This window comes from Macaca mulatta, chromosome 3, assembly GCF_049350105.2.
Source record: "Macaca mulatta isolate MMU2019108-1 chromosome 3, T2T-MMU8v2.0, whole genome shotgun sequence".
NCBI lineage: Eukaryota > Metazoa > Chordata > Mammalia > Primates > Cercopithecidae > Macaca > Macaca mulatta.
The window spans coordinates 107,407,938-107,423,826 of record NC_133408.1 but is presented as its reverse complement, the minus strand read 5'-3'; the positions used below and the strand labels follow the sequence as shown (position 1 = coordinate 107,423,826).

Sequence of the window (15,889 nt, the reverse complement as noted above, 5' to 3'; positions counted from 1 at the left end):
CCACCTCCCAAAATGCTGGGATTATAGGCCTGAGCCACTGCTCCCGGCCCAGATTTCAATTTTTACAAAACATTTCTTGTCATGAATTTTAACTGTTAATGCGCCTTAGAAGAGAGACTGTGATGTTCCAGAACAAAATTTAGTTTCATGTCTGAATTTTCTCTTTTGACCTACTAGTGACTGAAAATGCCCTAGACGATTTGTTATTGTTAGTATTTTGCTTAGCTGTCAACGAAATCTTCTTTACCTGTAATCAGTGGGTATTTCTTGGGGAAAAAAAATCTCAAACCAATATTAACTGACTTGATTTATTCTGTTTCTGATGTTTCTCTTACTTTACTCATTTTTCAGCTCATTGCATCTAAGCTGTTGAATTCTATTAAGAAGGCCTGTTTTCCAAATGACCAAAGCAGTTGTAAAAAAATATTACTGTTAACTTTCTGAATAATATATACCTCAATTCATGTCCATTTGCACTCACTGAACATGCTGGGGTTTTTTTTTTTTTTTTTTTTGGTAAATATGACAGAGGTATATTGAGCTCTTAAGTGCTTAATCAAACTCTATTAATACTGCTAGCCATAAACTACCTATCAGAATGACATGGCTTGGAAATGTTTGCATGTATGAGTCAAACTTAAATAAAATAATTTATCACAAGACTACTTTTCTGGACTTACTGGGAGTGCATACTAGATTTTTTTGTACAGTGTTGTTAACCTACGTGTTGGCTTTGTCTAATTCTATGTAAAGTATGCTGATTTATTAGAATGCTCACTCTACAGTAAACTGATAATTGGATGCTCTTGAAAGAATGAGTTTCATTGATCTAGTCAATGACCACAGATATTACTGAAGTAAACCTCTTAACAGTGTTGGGGCGTATTTTGGCCATGATCAATGTTTCTGAATCTTCCCTTGCATTTTTTTGTTTTGTTTTATTTGGCACTATCTGCATTGATTTAAATCTGCAGCAAATTTAATGTGCTAAATTCATCTTGACACAAAGTTTCATTACTTTTCTGGAGATGCGAACTTTTCTTTGTTTATTATAGATTAAAAATCTTCCCTGACAGTCTTTGAAAATAATCTGTTTGTACTTATGTCAATATGCATCAGTGGTTGACAGTAAATAAAGTGAAAAATTAAAGATACTACCTTTAAAATAATAGAATTACATTTCTTTTCCTTTTGTTTTTAAAGCCATTGCAAGGATCTACCTTGGTGTCCTCTAAAGAAATTCTGAATTTTCTGAGAACAAGAGGTCAGGTCCAATATGTGGAAGTCTTTTCTGCATGTCTGTGAGTAGAAAGTGAGAACTAGTGTGCCAAGGGATGAGTAATGAGCCTCATCTTGACGCAGAGTCCCCAAGAACCAACTTTTACTGAAGAGCGTGCAGGCAGCTTTATACCCCATTTGACAACATTAAACCCAAAAGAAGAAAATGCACTGGTTCTAAACTATGTGCAGATTGCTTATCAATTCTCTGACATATACATAATGAAAAGATGTAAAATATACAGGTTCATGACATTTTGTTAGAATTACAAGATAAAGAGGGAAAAACCTCACAGTATGAATATGCATGCCATACTTTCTGGTTAGAATAGAAGCCATTTGAGAATGTTTGATTTTTTGTTCCCCATTTTAATGTTTAGGAAGATAAAATTTTCTCTAGATATAAAGAAAATAAGGGTCACCATGTTTATTTGATTGATTTTCTTTGAAAAAATAGTATAAAAAGCTATACATGCATATGGTAATAAGTTCAAAAGGTAGCAAAGGGATTTGAGGCAAAAAATAAGCCTCCTCCCTCCTAAAAATATTAGGTAATAGGCTACCTAAGATCTTCCTGAAGACAGCCAGCTACCTGTTTCTTGCATATCCTGCCAGAGACACATTCAATGCATTCACAAATATATATGTATGTAAATATGTGTGTATATGTATATATATATACATATTACACACCTGCATTCAACACATACACATACACAAATGATAGCATATTGCACAGTGCCTTCTACTTTGATGTTTTTCATTTAATAATGCTTTTTGAAGAGTTTTTTTATATTGTTGCACACAGAGTTGTTCCATGCCTTTTTTTTTCTTGAGACGGAGTTTCGCTCTTTTTGCCCAGGCGGGAGTGCAACGGTGCAATCTCAGCTCACCACAACCTCCGTCTCCCGGGTTCAAGCGATTCTCCTGCCTCAGCCTCCTGAGTAGCTGGGATTACAGGCATACACCAGCATTGTATTTTTAGTAGAGATAGGGTTTCTCCATATTGGTCAGGCTGACTCGAACTCCCCGACCTGAGGTGATCCACCCACCTTGGCCTCCCAAGGTTCTGAGATTACAGGCATGAGCCACCATGCCCGGCCTGTTCCATGCTTTTAAAAAACTGCATAATATTTTATCAATGTAGCATAATCTATTTAAGCAGTCCTCCATTGATGGACATTTAGGTCATTTCCAATTCCTTGCTATATTGAATAATGTTTTAATGAATATCATTTTACATAGATTATTTCTTACATATGCAAGTATATCTTTAGGATATACACATATGTGGAATTGTTGAGTTTAAGAATATGTTTAATTAAAATTTTGACAAGCTTTGCCAGTGTGATATTTGGGCATTTAACAATCAGTGTGGCACAGGCTGCAATCCATCAGAATGGATGCTGACTGTAGACAGCTGGTAAAGGCTGCATGTCAGATGAGAATATTGTCAAACTGCCCTTCAAAGATGTAACTGATGGTTCTCCTTTAAATAAGTGATGAGGACAGGTACTATAGTTTTCCATTACTATTCCTATTTATAGAATTAGCTAACTCTCAATGGTTTTTAAATAGTCATTATTACCAATAAAATGTTACCTGAGACCACTGGTGAATTGTAGTCATAAAGGTGCTATATTTAGACTGCATGTTAAATATATTAAATATGTTATTCATTACAAAGAAAAATTAAATATTATCTGTCAACATTAACATCATATAGAGCTCCTTCCTGATGTAGCTGAAAAAGTGACCAGAGCAGGGGGCTTACCTGCCTGTTTTTTTGGAAGGTAAACTTCATAGGGGCAGAAACTTGTTTTGTTCTTTTTCCCCACAATAATATCTTCAACATTGAGAAAAATGTCTGGTAGTGGTTTAACCAAATATTTCCTAACCAAATATTTCCTTGCTGAATACATATACAAATATTGAACTGAAATATAAAGTCTTCTCTACAAGGACAAAGAAAAATTGTAAATATTTATATAGTCACACTTACTTTTCTTGTTACATCTATTTTCTGTTTCCTAACATTTGGAGATTGGCCACTTGTTTATTATTATTATTAGAGATGGAGGTCTTGGTCTGTTAAACAGGTTGGAGTATAGTGACACAATCACGGTTCTCTGCAGCGTCAGTCACCTGGGCTCAAGGAATCCTCCTGCCTCAGCCTCTCAAATAGCTGGGGCTACAGGCATGCACCACCCTGCCTGGCTAATTTTAAATTTTTATTTGCAGAGATGGGATCTCACGATGTTGCCCAGGCTGGTCTTGAACAACGGAGCTCAAGAAATTCTCCCACCTTGGTTTTCCAAAGTGTTGGGATTATAGGTGTGTGTCACTGTGCCCAGCCATGGAGACTGGCCACTTATTAAAGATGTATCCTGAAGTCAAAATTGTTAAAACAAAGCCTAAATTTCATTAGGAAGAAATCCTTGAGGAAGAGTGTCTATGTTTGAATATTCTTAAGCCATGGTTATTGCTGAAATTTGTACGTTTTATAATATGGTAATTGTATTTAGCTAGCTGATGTCTTTTGTTTTGGAGGGCTGGGGTGTAGATACTTGTGAATGTAGAATTTAGCACCTGAAGTAGTAATTATGTGTACTTAGAAATTACAGGGTAGGAACTGGAAATTGGAATGGAAAAGGCAGGTTATGGAAAATAATATGCAATATATAGATTTATATGTTAAGTACTGTGGGGACACATAGCAAAAAATGCTTGTGATACCTTAAAACAAAGTTGCTAACTTTCTTAATTCTCTCCCGCCTCCCTGCCACCTCCAATTCATGAGAAACAATGAGGCAAAGTCATGGAACAAGATGATGATTCAAAAACACCACAATATCAACACTGAATTCAATGCAGTCTCATAAATTGAGACTGTCTGGGAAATGCTTGATGTAGGAATATGGTTTCACATCTAATGCAAAGTCTTCACAACAAACTGCATTATTTGGACTATTTTTAAAACTTTTCTCCCATGGAAATATAATTCTATATTATAAACACAGGAACTTGAGATGACTGAAAAAACAACACAGAATTTCAGATAAACAAGGACTAGCTAAATGTAGTAGGTGAGACTATATAGGAACCTTAAAAGAGTATGAATGCTACATTTTTTTTTTTTTTGAGACGAAGCCTTGCTCTGTCACCCAGGCTGTAGTGCAGTGGCGTGATCTCTGGTCACTGCACGCTCCGCCTCCTGGGTTCACGCCATTCTCCTGCCTCAGCCTCCCGGGTAGCTGTGACTATGGATGCCCGCCACCATGCCTGGCAAATTTTTTTGTATTTTTAGTAGAGACGGGGTTTCACCATGTTGGCCAGGCTGGTCTCGAACTCCTGGCCTCAAGTGATCTTCCCACCTTGGCCTCCCAAAGTGCTGGGATTACGAGGCATGAGCCACCACACCTGGCCTTGCATGCTACATAATTGTTAGGAAAGGCTCTCACTGTAAGCTTCATGAGGAGTGGGTTTCTTTGGTTCACCATCATATTCCTGCACCTAGCACCCTGTGCACAGTAGGTACTAACCAAATATTTGTTGAATGAATTCGTGAATGAAAAGGAAGAATGTTCTTTGTCAGGCTAACATAGGGGAATCTCAGCAAAAGCAACAAGTGGTCAGCATTTGTTAAAATGTTGAACTTCATAAAGGAAAGGGATAAAGTGTGAGTTATTAAATAATGCCCGTGATATCCAGCCCGTATTCCATTAAGCCCCAGGCTAAAGGGTGAACAGTTAATTTCATAGCTGTACTAAATAGTTATATCGCATATCAGTCAAGGTGATATATGCCTCTAAATCCCTTGGAAAGCACCCAAGGGCAAAGGCCAGAAATCATTATAAGCTTGACTAGGAAAACCACTAATAAAGTGGGTCATGGAACTTTTTTTTTAATGCCAAGAAAATAATGTAATAATGGGATTGTGTCTTTCCTCATTTCCTTTGAAAATGCTTTTAGTATTAGGATCTATTCAATCAAAGGATTTAGGAATATTCTAACAATGAAAGGTTCTGCGTTTTACATTCAGTACTTATTAAAGTGGATACCTGCTGAGTTGTATTATCAGATTAAAATCTCTGTGAATCAAAAATAGAGAGAGGGGAGTTTATTGGACTTTGTAAAGATATTTACATTAGGAAGACTGACAATTACTAAAGTTTTATTTGAGGGTAGTAAATGGGAAGATTTTCTGTGTGAAAATTGAATGTAGATAATAATAATGGAAGAATGTTTAATAGATAAGGCTTTAGAATTTTACAAAGAGCTTTCAGTTATAATATGCAATTAAACATATTGGAAAAGCTATTGAAAGTAAAGCATAGTTCCACATTGTTAAAGAAATGAGGCCTGGAAGCAATATTCACAATTAACATCGGGTTAGTTCATCATCCTCTGATTTACAGTGATTTAATAATGTAGCATGGCACACATTTTTCAAAATCCAATTGCTAATCTATTTCAGGTCAAAATGAATTGGAACACGATTAGAACTTCATCTTGGTGTTCTGACCTGAAATGAAAATGCATGTACCAGTGCTGTCAAGTTTGCATTACTTCTGGGTACTACATCATGTTTCTAGGATGGTTTTTCATCATCACAGCAACTGCACCTCGCTGTCTTATCCCTTTTTATTCCTGGAAGAGGTGGAATTCCCTTTGAAATAAAAGGAAGTTCTGCATGTGAGACAAATGTGGAGTCTCATTGTGGAGGTGGGAGAATAAACAGTGGTTGGGATGAACATAGACACTATTTCAATCCTTTGTGTGTTTCTTTTCTTCTATCCCAAAACTTCCTAGTGAAGTACTTTTCTATAACTCTCCCCCACTCACCTACAAAGTGATGTGGTAAAACAAACTTTCACCTTTTAATCAAGAAAGATATCAGTTAAGAGGTGATTTAGCAATTTCCAAGGAATCTCTGATTTTTGCAAAACGTGTTGGGGAAGGGATTGAATTCTTCAATGTTTCCTTTGGGACCACGCAATAAAGATGCAGCCGTGTTAATTGGTGAACAAAGCTGATTGGCTGGGATTGCCTTGGATTACTGCATTCAAGGGAGAATTTGGCTTAATTCTCCCCAACTTAAGGTTACTGGCTTATGCAATGTTGAATTGTGAAAACTAAACGAATACAGAAAGACTTAACAATTCATCCCCAAATGCTTTTCTACATATTTTTAATGATATCCATGTGTACTCCCTTAATAAGCAAGATAGACACTCATAAATATTTCTTCTCAGAGCTTCTGGGCAAATGCAACCTGCTTTAAGAAAACTCTGTTTGTGAAAATCCAAATTTAACTTTTTTTTTTAAAAACAAAATAATCATCCCCTTGAGAGCCTATGAGAAACCGAAGGGAAGTTATATCCATTTGCTTAGTTCTGAAGGAGTTTCTATATTTTAAATGTTTAATGGTCCTCTGAAGGGGGAACAGTTTGTTTTAGCTAAGGGCCTGCAGCCACAAACAGATATGTGAATTTTCTACACTGTGGAATCTAGCACTTCTTGTAGAGCAGCATTGGTAGTTTTGGGGGCATGATGGTTATAAGAATTTGAGAATGAGCTAGAAATAGATTTGCTGGGAAAATATGGGCCAAAAGGGATTCTCCAGACCTTGATACTACATAACAACAGACTCATAGTAGTACTTCTTCGATGAAATGAGACAAATCTTAAGAGCACTGGAGGCTGAAAAGGTGACTCTCTGTGGACCATTTTACTTTTCTCTTCACAGGAGTCAGTGAAGCAAGTTCATGAGACTCAGAGGCAAGGACACCAAACCAGGAGTTTTAGCTCCTATCCATGGTACTGGTAAGTCATTAAAGAGCTGCAGCTTCACAAGAGACAGCAAGGGCAAGGCTAGGGCCGTAAGATTTCATAAGTCTTGAAAGCAGGGAAAAGGCAGCTTGCCCTTGCTTTTACTGGAAACAGCAAGATTCAAAGTCAGGAATTCCAAACTGTCAGAGGAAGGAGTGGGTCATGGTTTTGTGGGGCCTGAAACTTATACAACTTTCAGAATACAAAATAAGGTATAGTGTAAGGCCCTCCAAGAAATCTGTGTTAAAGAAAGGTCCTGAATCTTATGATATGATCTATAACAGATCTTTGTCCCTTGCTGTGTAAAGCAAAATATACATCACTCTTTTTTTCTATTGACACCTTGATCTGTTGAGTAGTAGTAATAATAATAGTTTATTGAACTCTTATTATATGCTGAGCTCTACGTTAGAACCTTCCTGCATTAGTTTGCTAGGACTGTTGTAAACCAATGCCACAAATTGGGTGGCTTAAAATAACCAAAATTTATTTTCTGAGCTCTGGAGCCTTAAAGACCAAAATGAGCGCATCAACAGGGCCAATTTCCCTCCAAAATTTCTAGGGGAGGATGCTTCTTTGCCTCTTTGGTTTTCTGGTAGCCCCTGGCATTCCTTGGCTTGTGGCACCATCATTTCAATCTTTGCCTCCATCTTCACATGATGTTCGTCCCTGTGTGTGTTTTCTTTTATTATAAGGACACCAGTCATTTTGGATTAGGGCCTACTCTAATTCAGAATGATCTCATCTTATTTTGATGATCTCATCTTATTTAATGATCTCATCTTATTTTGATTACATCTGCAAAGATCCTATTTTCCCAAATCAGGTCACATTCACAGAGTCTAGGAGTTAGGACCTCAACATACATTTTGGGAAAAGGGGACCACAATTCAACCTATTGCACTTACAGATGACTCCTTTAGTCTTCACACTAATCCTGAGAGGAAGTTGCTATTATTACTCCTTTTTACAGTTGAAGAAACTGAGAGAAATGCCTGAGGTCACTAAGTTAGATGCATTAGTGCTGAGATTCCATAATTCCAACCTAAGCCTGATGCCTCCTCTGCCCACACATTTAATTCTGATAGAAGTGAATTAATCAATTTCTATCTGTCTGAAAAAAGACCGTATTTATAGCTAGAGTTTTCTTTAATGGGAATCAAGACAAGGAATTCACCCATTTCTTAATTCTTTGAGATGTTCGTGAATGACTTTAAGGACATCATTCCTTAAAACTTGTTTGGCAGTGATATTTAAAGATGCTATTCTAGAGTGTTTGGGGACATACTCAGGTCATTCTAAGAATCTTTTTAATCTCCTATTTAAAGCTACCAAAAATTTTCCTGGCTTAGATTTCTTATATGCAAAGACTTTTAAAAAACTGTATAATTGGAATCAGAACAACACAGCTAGAATTTTAAAAAATGCCTAATGGCCATGAGTTGGTACCATGCATTTTGGGAGTAGAGGAGTAATTGCTTTATTTATTATAGAAATATTTCTCATGATTTATCTATGTTATAAAAAAACAGAGATGGTTTGATGAGTTCAGAATTAAAATGGCTCACAGCCAGAAATTGTTGAGATCTTTGGAGGATTACACACCTTTATATGCTGGGCAATAAAGGAATTCCTTGCAAGAGAAATGTCAAGTATATAATGAAAGGGAAAATTTAGTTCTTGACCAAACCACAAGTTACTTAACACCCTGTAGACTTTAGTTTCTTTCTTTCTTTTTTTTTTTTAAAAAAAATTATACTTTAAGTTCTAGGGTACATGTGCACAATGTGCAGGTTTGTTACAGAGGTATATATATGCTATCTTGGTTTGCTGCACCCATCAACTCATCATTTACATTAGGCATTTCTCCTAATGCTATTCCTCCCCCTGCTCCCCACCCACCCCAACAGGCCCTGGTGTGTGATGTTCCCTGCCCTGTGTCCAAGTGATCTCATTGTTCAATTCTCACCTATGAGTGAGAACATGCAGTGTTTGGTTTTCTGTCCTTGTGATAGTTTGCTGAGAATGATGGTTTCCAGCTTCATCCGTGTCCCTACAAAGGACATGAACTCATCCTTTCTTATGGCTGCATAGTATTCCATGGTGCATATGAGCTACATTTTCTTAATCCATTCTATCATTGATGGACATTTGGGTTGGTTTCAAGTCTTTGCTATTGTGAATAGTGCCACAATAAACATATATGTGCATGTGTCTTTATAGTAGCATGATTTATAATCCTTTGGGTATGTACCCAGTAATGGGATTGCTGGGTCAAATGGTAATTCTAGTTCTAGATCCTTGAGGAATCACCACACTGTCTTCCACAATGGTTGAACTAATTTACACTCCCCCCCGAACCCAAAGTGTAAAAGCGTTCTTGTTTCTCCACATCCTCTCCAGCATCTGTTGTTTCTTAACTTTTTAGTGATTGCCATTCTAACTGGCATGAGATGATACCTCATTGTGGTTTTGATTTGCATTTCCCTGGTGACCAGTGACGGTAAGCATTTTTTCATGTGTCTGTTGGCCGCATAGAAGTCTTCTTTTGAGAAGTGTCTGCTCATATCCTTTGCCCACTTTTTGATTGGGTCATTTTTTTTTTCTTGTAAATTTGTTTGAGTTCTTTGTAGATTCTGGATATTAGCCATTTGTCAGATGGGTAGATTTTTAAATTTTTCTCCCATTCTGTAGGTTGCCTGTTTGCCCTGATGGTAGTTTCTTTTGCTAGCCAGAGCTCTTTAGTTTAATTAGATCCCATTTGTCTATTTTGGCTTTTGTTGCCATTGCTTTTGGTGTTTTAGTCATGAAGTCTTTGCCTATGTCTATGTCGTGAATGGCATTGCCTAGGTTTTCTTCGAGGTTTTTTATGGTTTTAGCTCTAACATTTAAGTCTTTAATCCATCTTGAATTAATTTTTGTATAACATGTAAGGTCAGGATCCAGTTTCAGCTTTCTACGTATGGCTAACCAGTTTTCCCAGCACTATTTATTAAATAGGGAATCCTTTCCCCATTTCTTGTTTTTGTCAGGTTTGTCAAAGATCAGATGGTTGTAGATGTGTGGTATTATTTGAGGCCTCTGTTCTGTCCCATTGGTGTATATCTCTGTTTTGGTACCAGTACCATGCTGTTTTGGTTATTGTAGCCTTGTAGTATAGTTTGAAGTCAGGTAGCATGGTGCCTCCAGCTTTATTCTTTTGGCTTAGGATTGTCTTGGCAATGCAGGCTCTTTTTTGGTTCCATATGAACTTTAAGGCAGTTTTTTTTCCAATTCTGTGAAGAAAGCCATTCATAGCTTGATGGGGTTGGTATTGAATCTATAAATTACTTTGGGCAGTATGGCCATTTTTACGATATTGATTCTTCCTATCCATGAGCATGGAATATTCTTCCATTTGTTTGTGTCCTCTTTTATTTTGTTGAGCAGTGGTTTGTAGTTCTCCTTAAAGAGATCCTTCACACCCCTTGTTAGTTGGATTCCTAGGTATTTTATTCTTTTTGAAGCAATTGTGAATGGGATTTCACTCATGATTTGACTCTCTGTTTGTCTGTTAATGATGTATAGGAATGCTTGTGATTTTTGCACATTTATTTTGTATCCTGAGACTTTGCTGAAGTTGCTTATCAGCTTAAGGAGATTTTGGACTGAGACAATGGGGTTTTCTAAATATATAGTCATGTCATCTGCAAACAGGGACAATTTGACTTCCTCATTTCCTAATTGAATACCCTTTATTACTTTCTCTTGCCTGATTGCCCTGGCCAGAACTTCCAATACTATGTTGAATAGGAGTGGTGAGAGAGGGCATCCTTGTCTTGTGCCTGTTTTCAAAGGAAATGCTTCCAGTTTTTGCCCATTCAGTATGATATTGGCTGTGGGATTGTCATAAGTAGCTCTTATTATTTTGAGATACATTCCATCAATACCTGGTTTATTGAGAGTTTTTAGCATGAAGCGGTGTTGAATTTTGTCAGAAGCCTTTTCTGCATCTATTGAGATAATCATGTGATTTTTGTTGTTGGTTCTGTTTATGTGATGGATTACGTTTATTGATTTTCATACATTGAACCAGCCTTGCATTCCATGGATGAAGCCCACTTGATCTTGGTGGATAAGCTTTTTGATGTGCTACTAGATTCAGTTTGCTAGCATTTTATTGAGGATTTTTGCATTGATGTTTATCAGGGATATTGGTCTAAAATTCTCTTTTTTTGTTGTGTCTCTGTCAGACTTTGGTATCAGGATGATGTTGGCCTAATAAAATGAGTTAGAGAGGATTCCCTCTTTTTCTATTGATTGGAATAGTTTCAGAAGGACGGGTACCAGGTCCTCTTTGTACCTCTGGTAGAATTCAGCTGTGAATCCATCTGGTCCTGGACTTTTTTTGATCGGTAGGCTATTGATTATTGCCTCAATTTCAGAGCCTGTTATTGGTCTATTCAGAGATTCAACTTCCTCCTGGTTTAGTCTTGGGAGGGTGTATGTGTCCAGGAATTTATCCATTTCTTCTAGATTTTCTAGTTTATTTGCCCAGAGGTATATTTAGTAGTCTCTGAGGGTAGTTTGTATTTCTGTGGGATCGGTGGTGATATCCCCTTTATCATTTTTTTATTGCATCTATTTGATTCTTCTCTCTTTTCTTCTTTGTTAGTCTATCAATTTTGCTGATCTTTTCAAAAAACCAGCTCTAGATTCATTGATTTTTTTGAAGTGTTTTTCGTGTCTCTCTCTCTTTCAGTTCTTCTCTGATCTTAGTTATTTCTTGCCTTCTGCTAGCTTTTGAATGTGTTTGCTCTTGCTTCTCTAGTTCTTTTAATTGTGATGTTAGGGTGTCAATTTTAGATTTTTCCTGCTTTCTCTTGTGGACATTTAGTGCTCTAAATTTCCCTCTACACACTGCTTTAAATGTATCCCAGAGATTCTGGTATGTTGTGTCTTTGTTCTCACTGATTTCAAAGAACATCTTTATTTCTGCCTTCATTTCATCATTTACCCAGTAGTTATTCAGGAGCAAGTTGTTCAGTTTCCATGTAGTTGTGTGGTTTTGAGTGAGTTTCTTAATCCTGAGTTCTAATTTGATTGCAATGTGGTCTGAGAGACAGCTTTTTTGTGATTTCTGTTCTTTTACATTTACTGAGGAGTGCTTTACTTCCAATGATGTGGTCAATTTTAGAAGAAGTGTGATGTGGTGCTGAGAAGAATGTATATTCTGTTATTTGGGATGGAGAGTTCTGTAGATGTCTATTAGGTCTGCTTGTTGCAGAGTTGAGTTCAGGTCCTGGATATCCTCGTTAACCTTCTGTCTCGTTGATCTGTCCAATATTGACAGTAGGGTGTTAAAGTCTCCATTATTATCATGTGGCAGTCTAAGTCTCTTTGTAGGTTTCTAAGGACTTGCTTTACGAATCTGAGTGCTTCTGTATTGGGTGCATATATATTTAGGATAGTTAGCTCTTCTTGTTGAATTGATCCCTTTACCATTATGTAATGGCCTTCTTTGTCTCTTTTGGTCTTTGTTGGTTTAAAGTCTGTTTTATCAGAGACTAGGATAGCAACCCCTGCTGTTTTTTGTTTTCCATTTGCTTGGTAGATCTTCCTCCATGCCTTTATTTTGAGCCTATGTGCCTCTTTCACGTGAAATGGGTCTCCTGAATACAGCACATTGATGGGTCTTGACTGTATCCAATTTGCCAGTCTGTGTCTTTTAATTGGGGCATGTAGCCCATTTACATTTAAGGTTAATATTGTTATGTGTGAATTTGATCCCGTCATTATGATGTTAGCTGGTTATTTTGCCTATTAATTGATGCAGTTTCTTCCTAGCATTGATGGTCTTTACAATTTGGCATGTTTCTGCAGTGGCTGGTACCAGTTGTTTCTTTCCATGTTTAGTGCTTCCTTCAGGAGCCCTTGTAAGGCAGACCTGGTGGTGACAAAATCTCTCAGCATTTGCTTGTCTGTAAAGGAATTTATTTCTCCGTCACTTAGGAAGCTTAGTTTGGCTGGATATGAAACTCTGGGTTGAAAATTCTTTTCTTTAAGAATGTTGAATGTTGGCCCCCACTCTCCTCTGGCTTGTAGGGTTTCTGCTGAGATATGTGCTCGCTGTTAGTCTGATGGGCTTCCCTTTGTGGATAACTCAACCTTTCTCTCTGGCTGCCTTTAACACTTTTTCCTTCATTTCTACCTTGGTGAATCTGACAATTATGTGTCTTGAGGTTGCTCTTCTCGAGGAGTATCTTTGTGGCGTTCTCTGTGTTTCCTGAATTTGAATGTTGGCCTGCCTTGCTATGTTGGGGAAGTTCTCCTGGATAATATCCTGAAGAGTGTTTTCCAACTTGGTTCCATTCTTCCCATCACTTTCAGGTACACCAATCAAACGTAGATTTGGTCTTTTCACATAGTCCCATATTTCGTGGAGGTTCTGTTCATTTCTTTTTAATTTCTTTTCTCTAACCTTGTTTTCCTGCTTTATTTCATTAATTTGGTCAGACCTTAGTTTCTCGTTTATAAAATATGGAAATGGGCAGGGTTCTTAAGGTATTTTTCTATGTCAAGTTATTACTCTAAAATTTTCCCACACAATGTTGGGATTTAAAAAATATTGACTACAATTAGCCATAAAAGCAAATAAAAAATTTAGAATAAACACCCACCATCATTCTATTTTGCAAATTATTTTTTTGTGATAGAAATTTTTGCTTAATAATATTATATTTTATGTCAATCCATGATGAATGGACATGTCGGGTTTCTACGGCTTTGTTTCCTTTCTCTTCCAAACATGTAGTATAGATCAGGGGTCCTCAACCCCCGGCACTGGCACCAGTCTGTGGTTAGGAACCGAGACACACAGCAGGAGGTGAGTGGTGGCGAGTGAGCATTACCGCTTGAGCTCCATCTCCTGTCAGATCAGCAGTGGCATTAGATTCTCATAGGTGCACAAACTCTATTGTGAACTGCACATGTGAGGGATCTAGCTTGTGCACTCCTTATGAGAATCTAATTAATGCCTGATGACTTGAGGTGGAACAGTTTCATTCCCAATCATCCCTCCTCCACCTGCATCTGTGGAAAAATTGTCCATGAAACCATTCCCTGGAGCCAGGAAAGTTTGGGGCCACTGGTATAGATTATCTGTTGCAGTATTTCAGATCTAGAAACTCTAATGCAATTGAAGTGGGTTCTCTGATCTACTGGTCCCACCCAGTACCTGGCCTGTGGGCTTTAACCATCACACTATCATGTCCTACCTTCTGAGGGAGGTGCTTGCTGGTGGTATTCTATGTAGTTAGTATAGAACTCAGCACAATGTCAGAGAACGGTTGCAAATCCTTTGGTTCACAATGCATGAAGATGAAGGTGGAAAACTAGGAAAGCAGGTTCTCACCCCACAGTGGTGAGAACTTCTAATGAAGACATGCCCACTGGCAGGCACTGCATGGTACTGAGAGCACTCACCAATGCCACCACAGTGACAGAACTTAGTCCTGTGTAGACCTCCCAGGTAAGCTCTCCCAGGAAGGCCCTCTCAGTAGCCTCTTATCCTCCAAATCATATACTACCTTCTAGCTTCTCCCTATATCAGACTGTGGGAGGACAGAGGATCTGACCATTTAAAAACAGACAAACCAACAAAACAACATCTAAAACATTCCCAAGAGTCCATTATGGTACCTATTCTCATCTCCTTTATGTAAGGAAATGAACCGATGTAAAACTCAATCTCTTAACCTCTGTAAACTGACATTAATAATTCAGCCTTTTATTGACTGTTTTTTTCTGCTGGCCAAGAAGCTGCCTAGGGCCCTAAAAGGCAATGAATTAAAATATAAAAGATATTGTTGCCCATTCATTTAATAAAGTCTATCCATTCATTCATTTTCCCAATCAATGAATATTTATTGAATGACCATTTTATGTGAGTCATAATTCTAAGCCCTGGGTATATGATGCAGAGGAGCAAATCTAAAAGAAATATCCCTTGCCTTCAGGGAGCTTACAGTCTCATTTGTTAAAAACAAGTCTAATTTGACAATGTGTAATGGAAAGTTAAATTATAATTAATATTTTCCAGCATTTATTTTTATTTGTAGTTTTAGCATTCATTAGATTTTAAAGGTATATCACATATTTGTCTTTCTGTCTATTTTATCTTTAATTTTGTATTTGTGACTGATGGGCATTTTTTAGATTGCCGGATCCTTGAGAACAGGAAGTTTTTTCTATCTTTTGTACAGGTCTTATTGCAACAAATGCATCTTAATCAGCACTTGTTAATGATTTTGTCATTAGAATTCACACAATTTTAAGCTTGGAAGAGGCTTTAGAGATCATCTAATTTAATCTTTGAATTATATAGGTGAGACAATGGAGGCTCTTAAGGGGAATAAAGCTTTTTTTTAATAAAACACTAGAAAGACCTATAATTATTAACATTGTCGCCAGGTTCATGTAGTTAGTTTGGTCAAAACAGGCTAGAATCTAATTCTTCTGAATTATTTAATAAAATATTTCACTCAGTAACTATTTATGGAATAAAATGCAGTTTAAAGAGCTTTGATTTCAGACGAATGTCTCAAATTTAATGTTATATCCTTCCCGCACAATCTTTGCCAATTTCTTCATTTCTCTGAGCCTTAGTTTTGTCACAGGTGAACTGGGGATAAAAATAATACATTCCTTTGAGAATTATTTGAGGATTAAATAAGATAAGATATGTAAAATACTTGACATAAAATAAACTTAAAACCAACAGTCTCTCGTCATATGGATG

At 37.1% G+C, this 15,889-nt stretch overlaps 1 long non-coding RNA gene across 1 annotated transcript in view; it reads left to right on the top strand.

Moving 5' to 3' along the window:
• LOC106997486 (uncharacterized) overlaps positions 1–15,889 on the top strand; it is a 188,157-nt gene that overhangs the window by 39,576 nt on the left and 132,692 nt on the right. The window contains exon 2 of the long non-coding RNA XR_001443678.2: positions 7,028–7,104. This is a non-coding gene — a long non-coding RNA (uncharacterized LOC106997486). The remainder of the gene's footprint in view (positions 1–7,027; positions 7,105–15,889) is intronic.